The sequence below is a fragment of the Gymnogyps californianus genome, chromosome 12 (assembly GCF_018139145.2).
Source record: "Gymnogyps californianus isolate 813 chromosome 12, ASM1813914v2, whole genome shotgun sequence".
Lineage (NCBI taxonomy): Eukaryota > Metazoa > Chordata > Aves > Accipitriformes > Cathartidae > Gymnogyps > Gymnogyps californianus.
In genome coordinates this window covers 4,825,316-4,846,269 of record NC_059482.1, presented here as the reverse complement: position 1 = coordinate 4,846,269, position 20,954 = coordinate 4,825,316, and the positions used below count along the sequence as shown (strand labels likewise).

General features: G+C 40.0%; 1 protein-coding gene across 5 annotated transcripts in view; it reads left to right on the top strand.

Moving 5' to 3' along the window:
• The window catches only part of CDH13 (cadherin 13), a 521,353-nt gene that overhangs the window by 153,763 nt on the left and 346,636 nt on the right, over positions 1-20,954 (top strand). The window lies entirely within an intron of this gene.

Below are 20,954 nucleotides of genomic sequence, written 5' to 3'. Positions count from 1 at the left end.
GTTGAAATATTTTCTGTAGCTCTGTGTTTTCTGCTTGTCCCTCCTTCTGATCTGTGTTTAACCACAGGGGTAGTCAGGTCATTTGACTGTCGACATATGCATGAGACACACTGGGTATAAAACAATGTTTCAATAATAAAGGTACAAACGTAGATTCACAGGTAGCTTTAGAGATTTTGAGATGAAAATGTGATGATCTTCAGTAATGCTAATATTGAGGTGAAAAACTTTTTACATTCACCCTTCCACTTGAATTTGAAGCAGGTGGAGTGAAACACTCGGGAGAAAACCCAGATACAAAGCACAATAAGGGAGCTGAAGAACAAGAACCCCTAGGACTCGCCTTACATTAGGGGAACTCTGTTTTTGGTTTGGTAGTGAACTGTCTCTGTTGTCCTTAAGTTTCGCCACCTCTTTTTTGGCAGCGAAGATTGGTAGGGGCAGTAGTGAGGGCTTCCTGCTGTGCACACGCATGAGGTGCAGGAGCTGGAGAAGAATAGGGACTTCTGGCTGGGGGTGGCCTGATGCGATGCCAGGATGCTTTATCTGAGATGATTAACAGCTCCGTATGGCAGAGTACTCCCTCCTGGGTGGAGGGAATCAACTGATGAGCCAAGGTGTGAACCTAGTGTTTAGAAGGACTGTTACTTGCCATCCCCTTACCTCTGTTTTGGACTCTTGGGATGTGATCTGTTGTGTTACCCCCTTAAGTGCTGGGTATACAGTTTAAGGACAGATTGAGCAGCAACCAGCTGGGATTGTTAGCAAGAGCCCTACTGACTCCGGCACAGGCAGCACCTTTATAAATAGTAGAAAACACAGAGGCAGTTAGTGTCAAAGAACTCTTCTGTCTGTCTTATGTATTTTGGTAATGGCTTTGGCACTGAAAATAACTGAAATAATGCCACTGAAACGTCCATTGAAGCAAGATATAGCTGTGTCTACACTAGAGCCTTTGTCAGTATGGAAATGTCAGAAAACATTATATTCAGAGCACAAATTGAAAGTATAGAACTGACAAAGTAAATTTTGAACTGTGTACTCAAGTGTAATGCTTGAAACATATTCCAAATTGGCAAGTTGCAACCAATCGTGGAACAGAACCAGTGCTCCAAAAAACTGACAGAGCAAACGTTGAAATCTGAATATTTGCAACTACATTTTCATAGTAATTTAAATGGAAGAACCATTGGCAGAAATTCATGAATTATTTACATAGAAGAATTTAGCAATCGGTGGTGAATAGAAAAATAAATGGCAAATCCAATAAATAAATGATTATTCTAAATTACTTGCTCTGCTCTGATGTTTGCTAAGAAGTGTCTTTTTTTGGGCTTTCTTAAAATGCTGGATTTGAACTCCTGCTTCTCAGGTAAATGCTGTCTTAAAGGAATAGCAGAAATGTACATATCTGCCAGGGAAAAAAAAAAAACCACAAACAAAACAATACGAATCTGTAACACAGGTTGTTTTATGAGGGGTACATGTAAAAAGACCTTATTTGCCATGCAGCAGCTGCAATTGCAAAATCTGTAGCCTTAATGAGAAATGTTAGCTGGTATATATAATGATGAGTTATACACTGCATCAGTTTTTAATTAATTATGTATAAAGTTTTAAGATTTATGGAGGAGGTAACATCTGAAAAGAGAAATCCCTAATTCCCTTCTGTGCCTTTGGGAATGTGATATTGTTTTTATAAGTGAGAAATTAATTTATACAACACCAGTGTTTGTTTCCACATAGAATGGATATTGGGTCTGTGTAAAAAAAGTAATAGAAAAATTTTTTATCTGGTTTGCCTGACACAGTAGTTCAAACAAGATAAAGAACACTAAATAGGTTGGAAAGTGGTGGTTTTTTAATGAGGCACTGATGTTTTTGTATTTTTTGTAAATCTATTTAATCTCATTGTTTATTTAAAAATACTGAAATTCTGTTTCTGATGTAACTCTTAAGTAGTATTACACATTAGTTTATTGGGATGACACCTCATAACGCACCTTACAGACCTGTGAGAACAATTGCTTTTTGGCCCAGAAATTCTTTTGGATTTGAAAATATGGGTTTTCTCTTTTTGTGTGTGTGTGTGTGTGTTTGGTTGTTTGCTTTTCACTTGCTTAAATTAAAAATCTTCTTAATATTAAAAGATTATTTTGTTTGACCTAGAGTGAAAAATTGTGTTTGGAATAACTGGTGGAGGCAGAATTATTAAAAAAAAAAAAAAAAAGGGGGGGGGGTTACTTTTACCAAAAGTACAGTGTTAGTGTTATCTTTCCCCAGGAGCTCAGCAATAGGAACACTCATTTCACATGCAGTTTTTCTGTCACATAGAATCAAATACTCTCACCATTAATGAAATTTCCATCTGTCCTATGGCTTAGGAATTAAACAATTCACTCAAAAGACCAGTAACACTTTCCTTTTGAATATGTGAATTCCTTTTCCATTTGTCTCTTGACCATAATGTTGTATCATTTTATGGAATCTAATCAGTGGTTCTTGATTTTTCCTACTGATGTTATTCCATGTTGTATCATTTGTACTAACCAGAGAAGAACTGGTGTCTGCCTATTAAGAGGCTGGTCCGTGTTGTATAAATAATGCCTCACTGGGAATGGGAATAAAGCTTCTTTGGTGCATTTTATTCCATTCCTAATAACAAATGCACTAGGTTGAGTTTCCAAATATTAGTGTCTAGTTATTGTCCATATTCAACATTTGGATGCTCATGTTAGTACTACTGAATTTTAAATATCCTTATTTAATCCTAAATATCAATTTGAGCATCCCTGTCTAACATTTTCAACACTTATATATGCGCTTGCCCTTGAGATGAACTTTCTCAGGTAGTTTCTGTGGCTATGCCCGATTTCTGTAGGTCATAGTATGCATTTTGAACAAATGAATTTTCAATACTAGTAGCCAAAACCCATTTCTGTACAAGGAGACAACAAAATAGATTGAACATGCCTCTACCTACGAAAAGCTTTGCTGTTTCTGAGAGTGACAGTCTTTGTAACACTGGCTACTGTCAAATGGTGCTTTCAGGTGGTAGTTAACTTTCTGAGCCTATTTTACAAGTGCCGATCAACTATCCTTGCAGTTCCGGATTTCTTCCCCAGCAAGCGTTGATGCTTGTGTCAAAATGCCTGCTGTTCTGGGCTGTGTGCAACTTCACGTAGTGTGCTGATTCAGACCATTATATATGAGTAGAACCCTACAAATCTCTGGCCAGTTGGCAGGTCCTTGCAGTGGAGAGAGCCAGCCTGAGTTCTTGCGCTGGCTCTGGAACTGACTGGTTGTGTGATGCAGAGTCCTATACCAAATCCACGGCAGCCACTCGCGCCCTTATACACTTGCTTTTTTCAGAGATGGGAGAAAAAGTATTGCTTGATATATCTCTCTTGCTCTAGCAGTACATTGAGACAAGAAGTCAAAGTGCAGGAGCTTTTCATTAAACAAGCTATCAATACAAAGTGCTTTTTACGCATTACCCACAGATACTGTGCAGAGGCAATATTGCCTCCATCTTCTCAATCTTGGGTCTTGGTTTGACCTTCTGTGTGAAATTACAACTAACCTGTAATTCAACAGTGAGTTGCATAGACTGCTTCCTTACCTCAACATTCTCATAAGAAGCAAAACTATTGGTCAGTACATGCTAGGAAATGTTAAAAACCCCCAAATACAGGGACATCTACCTACAGCTGCCCTTCTTCTGGAATCATAATCATTATAAAAATCTTTCCTGATGTACAGTAATGTTTTCTTAAAAGGCATCCCCAGTAATAAAGCTTTCAGCTTGTGCCATGTGCAACTAATTTCCAAATAGCGCTCAGTGGTAGGAGTTTGTTTCAGAAATAGAGAATGACGCATCATTTACAATACACAAAAGGAAATGAGAGTGAGTAATAAATCCACTGTGTAATATTTTCCTTTCAAAATGGATACTGTAGGTTGCTGGCCTATTTTCCCAGCTGCTGAATGAGTAATGCCATGCCTGAAAATCTGCTCAAACCATTTATTCAGTGGATTGTTCAACTTTCCCAGTGAAAAACTGAAACAAAGTTCCTCCTGTTTCCAGGGGAAATCTTTTGCCTTCTCATCTTTTCCATCGATGAACCTGACAGAGAAATAACAATTTCTCTTAGTGCTTTTTACCAAGTTCTCTCAAGTGAGTTCCCTCAACCTTTTTTTTAAGTCACCAGTAGAAATTTGATTTTTCCAGACATATTTGATAAATGCAGAAACAACAGACCTACACTCCTTTTCAGTCCTCAGTCTAAGGATTGGGTTATTAAAATATAGCCCTTGGACACAGTTCATGAACAGCTTTTCAGAATGCCTTCAAAAATCTAAACTGCATTTAAATTTGCAAAATTAGTTGGTAGTTAAGCTTTTGTTTTACTGAAGTATCAAGCCAATTCCAACACACAGATCATTCTATAAACCATGGAAAATCAACCACTTAATTGCAGTCTGCTGAAGTACAAAACTTGAGATTAACGAGGAAAGCCACCTCTCAAAACTCTGCTGGATTTTAAACTTGCTCAACTTCTCATCATCTCTTTCAAACAATATCAACACTTGACTTAAGTTACAGAACCAAATAACCTTGGTTTGAATTTTGACTCTCACACTAAGATCAGACAAGTAGCACTGCTGAGAACAATGTAATTAAAATTGCACCATGTAATCTTGCTCTGCACAGTCATTCCCAGAACAGTTTCTATTCACATCAAACACAGGCTTTTATACTTTAAAGAAAGACAGGCTTTGGCATCTTCCACAAAAGAACTGACCTGAGGGAAAGTATATTCTGTCAGTCAGGATCATTTATAAGCAATCTGAAATTTGTTTACATAGATAAACCAAGGAAAGAACATCAGGCTACTGAAGTTTCTGCCTCTTTTTAATAACTAAGAAACAATGAAAAAAAAAAAGCCAACCCCCCCAAAAAACAGGTAACATGTACAGCCCAATAGTGATTATTTGACAAGCCAGGTGACACTGCTATTCACGTTTGCTACTTAAACGGGTGGTATTGCTACACATGCTCCCTTTTAAACGGGTAGCATTGCATATGAAGCAAATGACAACAAAAAGTTGTGTCAGTTACTTAACACAATCTACATTTCAAATATACATCTATGGTTGGTAGTGTCATTTGACTGCTTGCTAGTTTCCAAAGGTGGATATCCACTTTCATTTAGCATTGTGTACATAACGCTACCAGCCCATAGTTTGCATCAATGCAACCACAAGCTAAGGTTGAGATCAACGCAGTGTTTGATTCCAAGCCTTTTTGTCAGCTTCAGGAATATGGATCAGGCTGATAACTGACAGTTTCTGCAGAAAGCTGTGACGAATGAATAGAATTTTTCCTTATATTAAACTCCATAGTCAACAAAAGGGGGCAATGAAAAGCTATCTGGGCCAACATCCCAGATATGAACACCCACAACAGGGACTGTTTGTAGAAAAAAGCATTGCACGAAAAATGAAAACAGAACGTCTCTACTGTGGAGACTAAGGACACCAGAATACCCCTAGTGAATAATATTTCTTTAAAGTAATATAGTTTTACATTATTTCTCATATTTCTTATTAGTGTCATATTTATTTTCATATAGCGACCACACTGGAGACAGATCAGACAAGATGCTGGCCTACCACACAGGAATTACAATACTGACTTGGTATCAATATATAACTAAAATTTTATTACTAAGTACTCTCTTAGATTTAACAAATTACAGTTATCTCTAAAACTACGTGAATTCCACATACCATTATAGTTGCCAACACAACAAAATTTGCCGGTCATTCAGTGGCAGATCTACATCCACTCAATTTATTTTTTAAAATCTAATATTTACTTTCATTTTTCCAAGTCAAATAGGTGAAAAAAGCATGATTTCTCATCTTCCACTTATCTTTCCTTAGACTTAGTATAGGTACCATTAATTGCAAATGCTCTGATGACTGTACTGAGGACTAGTGATATGGATTTCCTACACTATCACCTGACTTTGCAGTATTAGAATGCAGAAACCTTAGCATATCTGTTTGAATAATGGTCTCTCTTCTTTCACATTAGAGTAATGGTAATGATTACAATGCTTATGAAGTTTAAAGAGGTAAGATAATAATCAGTCAATCTTTACTTTGCTTCTGCTTATAAATCCATTAAAAAAAAAAACCACTAAATCTGTGCATTTTTCCTCACGTCCCCTTCCAAAGCATTAGTCTTTTGTGACAAATAAAGCACCATCCTTCTGTACACTGATATACCTCATTTATATTGCACTTTGCTAATGGCTACAGTCATGACAAACTGAGAATTAATTTGGTAAATGTGATTTGCCAAAAGTTTTCAAGTGACACAATGTTATCTATTTATACACATGGCTGCTTAGCAACTTTGTAGTAGTTCTATCCAGGAATTGAGGCATAAATAAAGAATTATGCTATATCAGAGAGTGCATACGAGACATTTATAGATTTGGGAACAGAAAGGTTATCAGAATCCATCACCTAGCAACAAATAGAATATGATCAGCTCCCCTGTCTAGCAAGCATCTAGCAAGAAATACATTATAAACTCCACTGACTAGCGAGTTAACTTGGTAGTTTGAAGTTTGAATGAACTCTACAGCTAATTAAACTTAGCTCAGTGCTTCTGTAGGCTGTATGTTTGCATTTTAGCACATGCTTTATTCTGGAATAAACAGTTGCCATTCACTCATCAACAGATACATCACATTCAGAAGCTGACAGATTCTGAGGAAATGAGAATACAGAAGTGCCATGCACTTTCTTACGGTTCCCAAGAAAATGAGAATGGTTACATAATGCATGTAAATACAATGCACAGAAGCAATTCTGAGAACAAGCTAAGAGCCCTGCAGACTCCAAGAATATGATCAAACTGTAGTATCAACATGGTTTCCACAATGCAACTTTGGTGATGATTCCAGTACAAAAGATTGGTTTTACAACTCCACACTTGTCTTAAACATTTCAAAGTGATGGATGTAATTATTCACTAGAATCATTTAACAATAGACTAGAACTTGCATCAATGAATATTAACTAAAAATACAATTAGATTTCAAGTACCAAAGGCTTTGTGTATTCAGCTTGCTAGACAACTTTCATTCCCTCCCTCCCCTTCTCTCTCCCCTCACTGTTTTGCATAAATACTCTATTATTATAAACTCTTGCTGTCTTGAAACTGATGATACATATTATAGTATAGGCAATGCCTGCTATTGTATTTCAGTGTAGAGTGATACAGGTGCACTGTTACCATCATATTTTAAAGTTGCTCATCTCATATTATTTTAGGGAAGTAAAATCTTAATCATCACCTCCGAGACCTTTGTTTTGCAAACCTCTTTATTAAAATTTCCTTGCAAAGCTGAAGGCTAAGCAAAACCAGATTTCATTACAACCCTGATAGATGTCCATTAATGTTTTGAAGTTCTGCCAGAGACAAGTCTAGAATGAGTACATTCTTCACCATGGAAGCTTCCACAGAAGACTAAATTACAGACAGAGAGCTGGATCCTGAACTGGCATAAACAACACAGCCCTCTTATCCATTTCCTACACATAGAACAGTTATCTTAGATGTAGCCCAATGCCAACATATAAGAACATTTCCTTGCAGAAGGAATTGGAGCCCAGCAGCCCTGGCTTAGTGAAATTTTGTTACCTGGCCAATCATGACAAGCAATCAAGAAATAAAATCTAGACTCTTTACATTCACCCATATCTTTGCAAACCAAACCTTTATACTGTTTGTATACTCAGTCTCTAGGCTACTCTGTATGGCTCACATCTTCAGAGCACGTAACTGAACAGGCACCAAGGATCAATGTGCTCAGTTCTTCAAGGAAGTGTTTCTCTTACAGTGATTTACAATTTACATGCCTGTCTTCCATCAGCTCTTCTGCTGACACTATCCTTCCACAGAAGGCTCCTATACAGTAACTGACAATAAATTATACTGCTCAACTTAGTTACCTTTCCAGAGTTGTTTCCCAATTCTGCATTCCTCCTCCAGCTTTCCAAATCACCAGAGCAATAAACACTATTTTGCTATTGCATTCACTTGCTGTTCCAGGAGGAGGCTCTGCATTTGTATAGGACAAAAGATATTTTTTAGAATAGTAATTTTTTCTTCCATCCTCGAATCACTGAGTTATTTGTACTTCCCACTGAAGGGGGGACGAAGCATCCATTTCTCCAGTGAGGCCTGATATTTAATTTCTGTCGCTTAGTAAGCTTTCTTACTAATGGCCCAAACTTTAGGCAAACATAAATGTGTGCATAATTTATTGAATCTTCTGTTCATCTAATAGTATATCATAATTTCAATTAAATTAAGACTCATAGAAAAGTGGTCTTAGTTGAGTGTTGACAGAAGCTTGTGCCATTAAAAAAAAAGAAAAAAATTTAAAAAGAGAAGGAGACAAGAAGTTATGACAGATCACATTAAGAAATGACAGATCACTGTAATTATAACAAACTGACCTTGAAGACAAATAGTTTTAATTGTGAACTTGAAGGGAAAAAAATCACCATGACCTATGGCTAATTGTCTAGTTAACTGAAAACCCTTACTAAACAGATTTGTGGCTTTGGAGACATTTTAAACACACACTGGCATAAATAAGGTACTTTCTGTGCTGGTTGCACTGTAGTTATTTCCTGTGAGTGATTGCTTGTTGTTACTTTTTGACATCTGCTGGCAGCAATTTATTTACATACTTAAATCTCCTGGGACACTGTTTCTTCTCCTGAATAGAACCTCAACTGATTAGTTTTCAATAAATTACATATATCAAGAAATTTGGTTTCGGTAGCACTTAGGGTGACTGCTCAAAGATCAGATGTGTGCTTGTGCAGAAGCCAAGAAAATTCATGGTCAGTAGTACTGCTTCTTCATGCTTTATTCAGCCAGCATTCAAAGGAGATTATCCATTATATCCCACCGGGAATTCTTGTACAAACTCAGACTTCTGTCCCATCTTCCTCCACTATAGGATACAATTAATTTCATATCGACAAACTTCTCACAGCAATTTGTAGAGCCACAACGTATTGAATACATTTGAATGTCTTTGATTCTGTCATCTTGTGTCTGAGACACAGCCAGTGAAGATTTTGTAAGAATCTAAAGTTAATTTCGTCTTATGTTCTCCTGGGGTTCTTAGCAAAATGTTATGTAAATCTGCTAAAAAGGAATAATATTGATCGTTTGCATTGCAATGGGAAACCCTTTCATTGAAACTAACAAAGTTAAAGAGAGTCTTTTCTACATATTGCTTCTGGGTTTGGGGTCATTTGAACTGTTCAGAATCAACACAGTGTTAATGTGACAGTTCCTCTGAGACTGTAGCTCCATAAACGTGGTATCAGTTTAAGTGTCCTCTGTATTTACAAAGAGACAACAGCTCCATTTAAACTGAACTATGTGTTGTGCTCGGAAGATCAATGCCTATGATATAACATCTAAAGTTTTGATTTTTATATTTTTCTTCAGACACACTCACTGATATCGTATTTTTGTTGAAATAGTAATTTTTCTCTAGGGCTTAGAGCAGAAGCTATAGTATTACCATGCCTTATAATGCAGCCACTGACCCAGGAGATCAGTCAATAATGTGTCTACATTGTAATGAATAAGTCAAGATAACTTCTAGCTGAGAACAACTCATTACAACTCCTTCCACTTGATTAGATTTTTGCCCGAAATGAGACAACGGGCAGCAAAATGATGTGTGAAGGTATCATGTAACGTGAGCTGGTGAAGTCTGCTGGGGGGAGGAGGGAATGCCTTCAGTTTTGATGGTAGTGTTTGTATTTTCCCATAATTTCAAGCAGCTAGAGACTGCTGTTGGAGCCCTGTTGGTAGAATAAATTTGCTGAGGAACACGAGATGCCATTGCGGGATCTTCCTTTCTAGGAGAAAGGAAAGAGGGAGCATGGTGGAAAAAGGCAAGAAGAAGCAGTGACATATCTGTGCTGAAAAAGGCAGGAGTCCTTGAGTTTGGTGCTGATGGAGCTATTTTGCTCACATAGTACTCTGTGCTCTGTGAAAATACTCGCTGGAATCCCAAACAGTAACCCTAGTGCTGCAGGGCTAATACGTTTTGCTTCAGCGCTAGGCTGATACAAGTTGTGATGCTTCTGGTTTTAGGGTAGGGTTGTTCAGCTCTAGCTCAGGGTACCTGATGCAATACTCATATCTATCCAAGTGGTGGTGTGATGTGCTAGGAGAAGAGAGGCAGAGCTTGGTGAGATGTGAAAAGATGCGAGAGTACAGTGTTGGGTATAGCAGGAGGAGAGAGAGAGAGCACAGCATCGCTAATGTGGGTCTTCAGTGGGAAGGGACTCACTCATTCTGGAATCACACATCATACCCACTACAGAAAGGCAGAGAGAGCCTTCAGTCTGGTATCACTTATGGCTCAGGTGAACTGCACTACAGAATTTCAAACTGTTAGCAATTTTTCCAGCTCTGCTAGGACTATTGGTGGTAGCTGGGTAATGCAGGAGAGGGACCAATGTGATTCTTCCAGTGAAAATGTCGCACCTTTTTATTGTCTGCAGCTGGTTTCTGGGTGAAATCCCTCATCTTTCTTGATCTATGGGAAGCTTATCTCCTACCTATGATATATTCTTGCTATGCATTTTGACAGCACAGAAGAAAAACTGTGACTATTAATAGGTACCATTTATACTGTGGAAAGGGTGTTCTCTGAAGGGCAGATATGTACACCCGAGTGCCCGCTGGATGAACTGTTGGCCTAATTTTTACATTTTAACAGGGCTATGCACAAAGCTGGTCATCACACACAAATTGCATGGGGATGTTTGCTGGTTTAGGTAATCAGTTTGTTTTCATAGACAGTATAAGTATGCACAAGGATAAAGTCTGTTGTTTAGTACTTGTTCTTCTAAAGAAGTCAAATATAGATGTGTATTTGTTTGTATTAAACAGTTCTTGTTATATTTTGATGAACATTGTTGCTCATGTTTCCTCAGTTTTTGACTATCTGGATGCTAAATAAGTCATCATTATAATTTACTTCAGGGGCACATAAAGAAATTATATAGATACAAGAGAATCATAAATATGCAGTGGGAGATAATAACCTACTATTGCTTGTTGGATTTTAAAAAAAATCATTCTGTAGCAATTCTGCTGCAGAGCTAGCATTTAGCATTAAACTGTTTAAAAAAAACTTCAAAAAGGATTTTCATAAAATTCGTTTTGTTCATTTTCTTAAATGTTCAATAAGATTTTTTTTGTATAAAGAAATATTTTAGTCACGCTTGTAGTTTTTCGAAGCCACAATTCCATTATTTCTAGAGCACTTTTGGATATGAAATAATAATAACCTGATATCTTAAGGCACAGCCTGTCTGACTTAACTGTCAACAGCGTCTTGTCTGGACTTTAGTCTGCCCCAGAAGTGTCATGGGGCAGCATTGTTCTCTTTCTATTCTTTTTCCTTCTGCTGTTCGGGTATTCTTGCAGAAAAACAGCAGAAATAAACATGCTGTGGGCTCCCTGCCAGAACCCATGTTCCAGAGATGATTTTGAAGACATCTCAAAGGACAGGAGAGAAGCTGTTTCTCCTAACTGACAATATTGTTGGCTTGAAAAGCAGGATTTCTTTTGTTTCTCAGCTGCCTTTGTCATTAGCTGTTGTAACAGTTTCCTCTTTTGTTCTTGGATGGATTTAGGTTGTCCAGATGTGTTGGTTCCAGGTAGATTTCATCCTCTCCACATTGATAGGGTAATTCATCTCTTGAAGACTTATAACACTTTGCATTTCTATTAGTTTGTGTTGGGCTGCTCTGTGACACCCTGTACCAGAGTCAGGCATTCAACAGTGCGACGAACGCTGTCGCATGGTGGCCTGTTACCATCTCCTTAGTTACTTGCCTGCTGTTTTCAGTCAGCGTCAATGTTTATTGCTAACAAGAGCTTTGCTAGGTCATGGTACTTTATGAATTTTTATATACAACAACAGCACTTGGAAGCATTTCTGTTTGCTTCAACCATCACTTTTCTCTCTTTGTAGTTAATGAAGCTCAGCTTTGCCAGTTTCTGTCTAACTTCTCTATTTTGCTGATATCGTTGAGCAGGGAGGACTTTTTAGCAGAGCTGAGGGATCCCTGCTGGGCTGGAAAGTTAAGTTGCCTTTGTGCAGCTGTAATGTACTTTTCTTGCATCTCTAGACCTCTCACAGGTACAGCTTCTGACTTGTGGTTTCAATATGATCTGAAGTTATTTGTTAAAAAGGGTAAGAAAAAATACACAGGATAATATTCACTTGATGCTATAATTCCCACTGATTTGAACAAGGCTAGGTTGTAGTGTGTATGTTTGGTGTGTATTTTCGATGTGATATTTCCTCGCTGAGGAGCAATTTTGTTGCTAGCTATCATTAGCTAACATAAAAATATGAATACCTGTACATAGAGACATACAGAGTAAGTTTTTGTGTGCTTATAGATGAATATGTATATTTAATTATTCAGAATACCTCTGTAGAGATTTCATCAGAGAGAAAATTATGGATTCTGTATTTCTGTTCAAAACAAACTTCTGAGAATTAAACTCAGAAAAAAATTACTTTGGAAGAGGAATATATCAGCCTAATATATGCTTTTGAACATAAGAAATCTATTTCAGCTTGTTTTCTTTTCATATAGTTTACAAGAAATCCAACTGCTAACCTTTCAATGTTTTAAAATGGTATTCTTTAAAACATCTGTGGTTCATTATCATAAAATCACAGTTGTGTAGAAACCTCACATATGTGATATATCATAACAGTGAGAATGGGATGCACTGAAATGATGAATCCCAGGAAGCTGAGATTTCTTGCTGAGATCTGTAAAGGGTAATATTTCCAATCGCAGCTTCAGTTTCCCATTGTTGCAGTAATGGACTTGGGATCTTGCACAAGAATCCTTTTTCCCACAGGTCCTTTGATGATAATAAGCTCAAAGTCAGCAATTAAAGCCTTGGGATGCATGCAGGTATTACTAATAATGAATACTGCTTGGTGGACAAAAATATTCTGTACGATTCACATGTGAATGAGCTTTCTTACAGAAAGGAGTAAAAGTCTAATATAGGAGGCTGGGAAATGAACAGAGGGCGATGAGTGTAATGCATGTTGTTTTTCATTTGCTTGGCAGTATTTTCATTTTGCTTGCATGGAGTTTTGGAGCTTGTCTCATACCATGTGGCATATTAAGCACAATAAAGATGTTCATTTGGCAGCTGGAGCATGACTAGGAACATCGAGAGAGTCATATATGCATCAATAAATTAAGAACTCCACCTTCATGTAAATAAATATTAGATCATCGTTTTAATTGCCCATTGAGTTCTTGACAGTGAGACACAATCACTAGTCATGTCTGGTGTAGCATTACCAAAATTTTACTTTAGGGCTATAGCTGAACAGTTACTATTATTAATTTTTTGCACTTCTGTATCACCTTGAGCACCAAACATGAATCATTTTGTTGCAAGTGCTGTACAGACACAGAGTGAACAAGTGGTCTTTGCTCTGAGGAGCTTACAATCTAGTTAAACTCCTTAAGCTCTAACACAAAGTGAGTGTGCAGGAGGACATGGGAGGTTGTAGTGTGTGTGGCCACTCTCATCAAGCTGCCATTCATCCAATCTGTTATAATGCAGTATGAATAATGTCAGGTATCCATCTCATGGCTTTCCTCACACCTCATCTCTGCGACAAATGCATGAACATCATAAACATCATCATAAGGATCGTATGTCATCATGGTTGCCAAGCAGCGAAGTGTTATATATTGGGAGACCACCTTTTCATTTTAGGCAGACTGCCAGACAGTTTGGTCTCTTCTCTCCATGAACCTTGGCAGACTCCTTAAAGCATGCGCTGTCCATCCAACTGACATAGATTTTTGGTAACTATGCTTATTTTTTTGGTATCTGGGGATTGTTTAAATACTAATCTGAGAAGATCTTATTGGAAGAACTCTTTGTAATGGGATGTTTTATTTCTGAAAAGAGACATCCATGCCTCCTTCTTGAAGCCTGGCACTTTTGATCATTTAGTTAGCTTCTCAGTGGAACAGTCTGAGATGTTTTATCTTTTCTTGCCTGTGCTTGTTCATCTTATACTCAGTTCTCAGTCCCATGCTCAGATTTCCTTCAGTCTTGGGAGAGAGTTCAGTGTCCAGGACTCAGCTAGATGAATAAGCTGTGTAGTAAGACACAGTGGTTAGTTCACTGCATTTTTGTAGTGTTTCTTTTCTTGAATGAACCCTACATATATAGGCCTAATGTAGACCTGAAAGGAAAGGGAAATTAATTGAATCTAGAACTTTTATGTGTGGAAAAGACTTTAAGGTGCCACCTAGTCCATCCTCTTGGTTTGAAGCAGGATCAGGTACTGAGATTGGTCTTGAGTGATTTTGCATTAAGCTGGTATTTGATGAACCTCGTGTTAAAACCCTGCAATGGTAGGTATTCAGCATGTCCTCAGCACCCTCTTTTAATGGTTAGCTGGAAAGCTTTCTTCAATATCTATCTGAACCTTCCCACAACTGATATCCACAAAACCCTGTCTAGTTTCTTGTTATACTCGTTAGTACTTGGAGGACATGAGGAGTAATTAATTAATCACTGTTTATAGTTTTTTTACAGAAAGATTTGCACACAGTCTTTGTGTACAAAGCAAGTTTTTTTCACCAGAGAATAAGAACTAAAAATCCTGTATTTGCCCTGTATTTAACAGGCTATGCTTTTTTAGAGCATCAGCAATGTGTAGGTTTGTTTGAGATAGATGTAGTGCCACAGATGGGAAATCTGAGTAAGCTGATGAAGCTGAAACTCTTCAGATCTCTACTGAGTGCCTGACAGGGCAGAGAAGTGTGGTCAGTGCCAGGGCCAACTCCTTAGGCTATGTAGCTGCTACTGGAGCGTGGTACAGGCAGCTCAAGTACTGTAAATTTTGGGTATCTGCATTGGCTTTTCCCTAAAAGCCATGTGAGTTTAAGGAAGCAAACGTTCCCAGTGTGGGGCATTGTGAGAATGACTGGGAATGCAATGCAATCTTGTGCGACATTCCCTGGTCATCCCAGTCCATCATTGTTCTGATAAAGGTCACATTTGCCCCTAACTTCAGACTAGGGATTTTATCTAAGGCTACAGTTCTCTTCAACTCTCTTGACAATTGGCTTCAGTTTCATCTCTGTTGGCCCTTGGTCTGAATAATCTTCAATGTTCTCTATTCTTATGATCACTTCATCTCCTTCCACCCACTTCTAATTTCTCTGCTACATATCAGTACTTCTCAGAGCCTTTTCATTTTCTTTCCCTCTCCTTGCTATTAACCTCGTCAAATACTCTTGTTTCTGTGGTAGAATTGAGAATTGAAAGCATCAGTGCTTTTGGATGAGATATGGCAAGAAAACAGTTTCCCACTTTCAAACAACTCTGTTTCTGCCCTTGTTGGAAAAAGTTGCAGGGTTTCATAAAGCAAGGACAATAGATGAGCAAAATATAAAAGGTCTAAAAGTGTCAAATTCATAACTCCAAGGGAATACAGAATATAGATCCAAGTACTTCTCCTGATTCTGTGTGTCGAATCTGCATGTGGTCTTTGAATTTCTGCAATGCATGCAGATGGCAGCAATGCAGGAATCTCAAGGTTTGTGAACGTGGAGCAGCAAGGTGAGAGAAGTATACTCCCAGTCAGCTTCTCCCCTCTTTTTGAAGCACAACACAGTGCCTCTTTTTGGATGAGACCTGTAGTGTTTGGCTTGGTGACGCTATAGCTCTGAACTATGACATTTGTTTTTAAGTGATTACTTTATCATAGTTTTGTTAGGCTTTTCTTTTAATTTTTTTTTTTCTTTTTACTCCTGACACAATTAATTTCTCACAGTGATGCCAAATTTTTCCAGTTGTAAGCTATTAATAGACAGTAGATCACCAGCAGTTTTTGAGAAGCACATATTTATTCATTATAACAAGGTACCTTCCTAAGACCCTGTTTCATTGTTTTGTTTGGTGTTTTTTGTTTTTTTTGTGGGTTTTTTGTTTGTTTTTTTTTTTTAAAGAGAAGAAAAGAATAAGTTAAAAGAGAATCTACTCATAATTCATCAAGGCCGCGATCTATACAGTGATTAGTATAGAGAATTTCAACTTCCCACATTTGTGGTGACAGGAAAATTTTGTCTTTTTTGTGGGTTGATAGCTTTAGGAGATTGCAGTGAATCTGTTAAAACGCCTGTCATATCACCAACATAAATTGCAACGGGTGGTTTTACACCAGGGAGGCCTTGCTAACAGAGAGCCTTCCATCAAAATCCTACTGTGAGCGCAAGACCCTTTCTGCGAGTGGTTCCTGGCCTCGGAGAGCAGCATGGACACCAGCACAGTCTGAGCACTGTGAAATTGTTTTAAACTGCTACTGCTCCCAAATTCTGTGTTTTTTCCCCCCTGCTTCTACTGCGACGTAAGACTTTGCAAGCAGGGGTCTGCAACATGACAGACTGAGACAGGTTTGTCTGGAGGGATTGCAGTATCTGAGGGGAAAGAGCTTTTTGTTTCTTTTTCATTTATAATCCCTCTTGCTTTCAGCAAAATTCAATGAAATGGCAAATGAGCTGATGAAATTCTGGTTTGTTATCCCACTGTGAATCCAAGGATAGTTCTCTTGCCCTCAAGTAAAGCAGAGGAAATCGGAGCAGCTTTTAGTTAAAAATATGTCAGCAAGCCTAAAACTTGTGCAGAAGCAGATCCTTCAGGTGTTGGGATAGTTTTCATGCAAGAAACTGTGGTGACTATAGAGTTTGGACTCTCCTCAGTAAGAGGATAGTCAGGCACAAATTCACAGGATCACAACTTTGTTCTTTTAAAATCCCACCTCAGGCTCCTAATGCCTTTGTCGATGTATGGGGTGTGCGGGTGCTGGCAGCGGGGTCTGCAGGCACTCTGTGAGGAGAGGCGGGGCTGCCCTGTGCTGCACAGAGCCGGTTCCCGGTGGTTCTAGCCGGTTCCAGGCGGTTCCGCAGCTGCCCCACCGCAGGGCACAGCTGAGCCCGTCAGTGATGCTGGCGGTCCTCTGTGGAAGCGTGTTTAAGAAAAGGGCAAAATGCTGCCTGGGAGTGAAGGGTGAGGGCAAAAAAGTGTGAGAGAGCAGTGTGAACCCCAGGGGCGGAGGAGGAGGAAGAGGAAGGGCTCCAGGCGCTGGAGCAGGGATTCCCTGGAGGACCCCACACAGGAGCAGGTGGGTATGTCCTGACGGAAGCTGCAGCCTATGGAGGGGACTCACACTGGAGCAGGGGAAAAGCGTGAGGAGGAAGGAGCCACAGAGAGGAGCCGTTAGGTAGTGACCATAACCCCCTGTTCCCCATCCCCCCGTGCCGCTCGGGGTGAGGAGGCAGAGGAGTCGGGAATGAAGGAGTGAAGCTGAGCCTGGGGAAAAGGGGGTGGGGGGGTGAGGAGGGACAGTGAGGTTTTAATTTTGTCTTTTTCTCACCATCCAAATCTATTTTAATTGGCAATAAATTAATTTTCCCCAAGTCAAATCTGCTTTGCCTGTGACGGTAATTGGTAAGTGATCTCCCTGTCTTTACCTTGACCCATGAGCTTTTTCATCTTTTCTCCCCGAGTCCTGTTGAGGCGAGGGAGTGAGAAGATTGGCTGGGTGGGCATCTGGATGCAGCCCAAAGTCAACCCACCGCTGTTTGATTTGGCAAATAGTGTCCCATGTCTCATATTCTGTGCCTTATTCTGAAGTTTGGGCATTTGAGATTTTTGCTTTTGGTTAACTTTTAATTTAACCTTTCTCATTAATATTCATCATAAAATGAAGTTGTTTTCAAATTCTGGAACCAGCAACAGTTCTTTTTCCCTGTGGTGGTTCTACTTTGGGATTCTATCCCAGTGAATGTCCAGAGAAGGAGGATCTCCATGAAGTCCTCTGTCAGCCCTGTCTTCAAGTTGGTATGTCTGGAAATGGATGCAAAATTTGATGAAGAGGATTTCTGTGTAACTTCCCAGGAGTTTTGTGTGGCCATCCACTATGAGATTCTGTCTGTGCTTTAAGACGAGTTATAGAGATTACATAGTCAGGAAAAGCTTAGGTATTGGCCAGGCTGTGAGAGAATCTGGGATTTTTTTTTTTTCTTCCTTTAAAAACGATGACCCAATACAAGAAGTCTATACAGTGAATTTAAACCATTATGCAAAGTGCTTTATTTTCAGTAAAACTCCATTCTCTTTGATCTTCTGTAGTCTGCATCCCTGTCTGTATTCATTTCTGAAAGTGTAATGCAGTTTTTAAAGATCCAATAGGAATGAAATGTACAATCAAAATAGCAAGAGCATACAGATAAGTGAAAAGTCTACAGCAGCAGTAACTCAAGGAGCCAGGTAGGGAATACAGAACAGATTGTCTGCAAAAAACCCTTCACATGCAAATATATTGTTCAGAGATGTCAAAACCTGAGAAGTTTACTTAGCAATTACAAGTTTGTGGTGAAGGCCTCTTAATCATATAGCTGGTGGTTACATCACTAATCTTTTTTCTGGTATTTTGTGCAAAGTGAATCTACCGGACTCAGAGAAGGAACTTGAGGCAAAGTCTTAAACCTCTGTACTTTAGAGACATTTTTCTCTTTATGCCAGCCTTCCTAAATATTTTAAATCTTCCATGTAAAGTGAAACAGAATTATTAACAGCTACTGCTTAATTAAAAGTTTTCATAATCATAGAATCATAGAATGGTTTGGGTTGGAAGGGACCTTAAAGATCATCTAGTTCCAACCCCTGTGCCATGGGCAGGGACACCTTCCACTAGACCAGGCTGATCAAAGCCCCATCCAACCTGGCCTTGGACACTTCCAGGGAGGGGGCATCCACAACCTCTCTGGGCAACCTGTTCCAGTGCCTCACCACCCTCACAGTAAAGAACTTCTTCCTTACATCTAATCTAAATCTACCCTCTTTCAGTTTAAAGCCATTACCCCTTGTCCTATCACTACACGCCCTTGTAACAAGTCCCTCTCCAGCTTTCTTGTAGGCCCCCTTTAGGTACTGGGAGGCTGCTACAAGGTCTCCCCGGAGCCTTCTCTTCTCCAGGCTGAACAACCCCAACTGTCTCACCCTGTCTTCACAGGAGAGGTTCTCCAGCCCTCTGATCATCTTCTGGCCCTCCTCTGGACTCGCTCCAACAGGTCCATGTCCTTCTTATGTTGGGGGCCCCAGAGCTGAACACAGTACTCCAGGTGGGGTCTCACGAGAGCAGAGTAGAGGGGGAGAATCACCTCCCTTGACCTGCTGGTCACACTTCTTTTGATGCAGCCCAGGATACGGTTGGCTTTCTGGGCTGCAAGTGCACATTGCCAGGTCATGTTGAGCTTCTCATCAGCCAACACCCCCAAGTCCTTCTCAGGGCTGCTCTCAATCCGCTCATTGCCCAGCCTGCATTTGTGCTTGGGATTGCAGGACCTTGCACTTGGCCTTGTTGAACTTCATGAGGTTTGCACGGGCCCACCTCTTGAGCCTGTCAAGGTCCCTCTGGATGGCATCCCTTCCCTCCAGCGTGTTGACCACACCACACAGCTTGGTGTCCTCGGCAAACTTGCTGAGGGTGCACTCAGTCCCACTGTCCATGTTGCCAGCAAAGATGTTAAACAGTGCGGGTCCCAATACTGAGCCCTGAGGAACGCCGCTTGTTGCTGCTCTCCACTTGGATATCGAGCCGTTGATCGCAACTCTTTGAGTGCAACCATCCAGCCAATTCCTTATCCACAGAGTGGTCCATCCGTCAAATCTATGTCTCTCCAATTTAGAGGCAAAGATGTCATGTGGGACAGTGTCAAATGCTTTGCACAAGTCCAGGTAGATGATGTCAGTTGCTCTTCCTTATCCACCAACGCTGTAACCCCATCATAAAAGGCCACCAAATTTGTCAGCCATGATTTGCCCCTAGTGAAGCCATATTGGCTGTCACCAACCACCTCCTTGTTTTCCGTGTGCCTTAGCATAGTTTCTAGGAGGATCCACTCCATGATCTTGCCAGGCACAGAGGTGAGACTGACTGGCCTGTAGTTCCCTGGGTCTTCCTTTTTTCCCTTTTTAAAAATGGGGGTTATGTTTCCCCTTTTCCAGTCAGTGGGAACTTCCCTGGACTGCCACGACTTCTCCAATAGGATGGATAGTGGCTTAGCCACTTCATCCGCCAGTTCCCTCAGGACCCGCGGATGCATCTCATCAGGTCCCATGGACTTGTGCACCTCCAGGTTCCTTAGATGGTCTCGAACCTGATCTTCTCCTACAGTGGGTGGTTCTTCATTCTCCCAGTCCCTGCTTTGCCTTCTGTGTCTTGGGCGGTGTGGCTGGAGCACTTGCCGGTGAAGACTGAGGCAAAAAAGTTGTTGAGTACCTCAGCCTTCTCCATGTCCCAGGTAACCAGGTCTCCCGTTTCCTTCCGGAGAGGGCCTACATGTTCTTTAGTCTTCCTTTTATCACCGACATACCTATAGAAGCTTTTCTTGTTGCCCTTGATGTCCCTGGCCAGATTTAATTCTATCAGGGCTTTAGCTTTCCTAACCTGATCCTTGGCTGCTCGGACAATTTCTCTGTATTCCTCCCAGGCTACCTGTCCTTGTTTCCACCCTCTGTAAGCTTCCTTTTTGTGTTTGAGTTTGTCCAGGAGCTCCTCGTTCATCCGTGCAGGCCTTCTGGCATTTTTGCCTGACTTCCTCTTTGTCGGGACGCGTCGCTCCTGAGCTTGGAGGAGGTGACCCTTGAATATTAACCAGCTTTCTTGGGCCCCTCTTCCCTCCAGGGCTGTATCGCATGGTACTCTACCAAGCAGATCCATGTAGAGGCCAAAGTCTGCTCTCCTGAACTC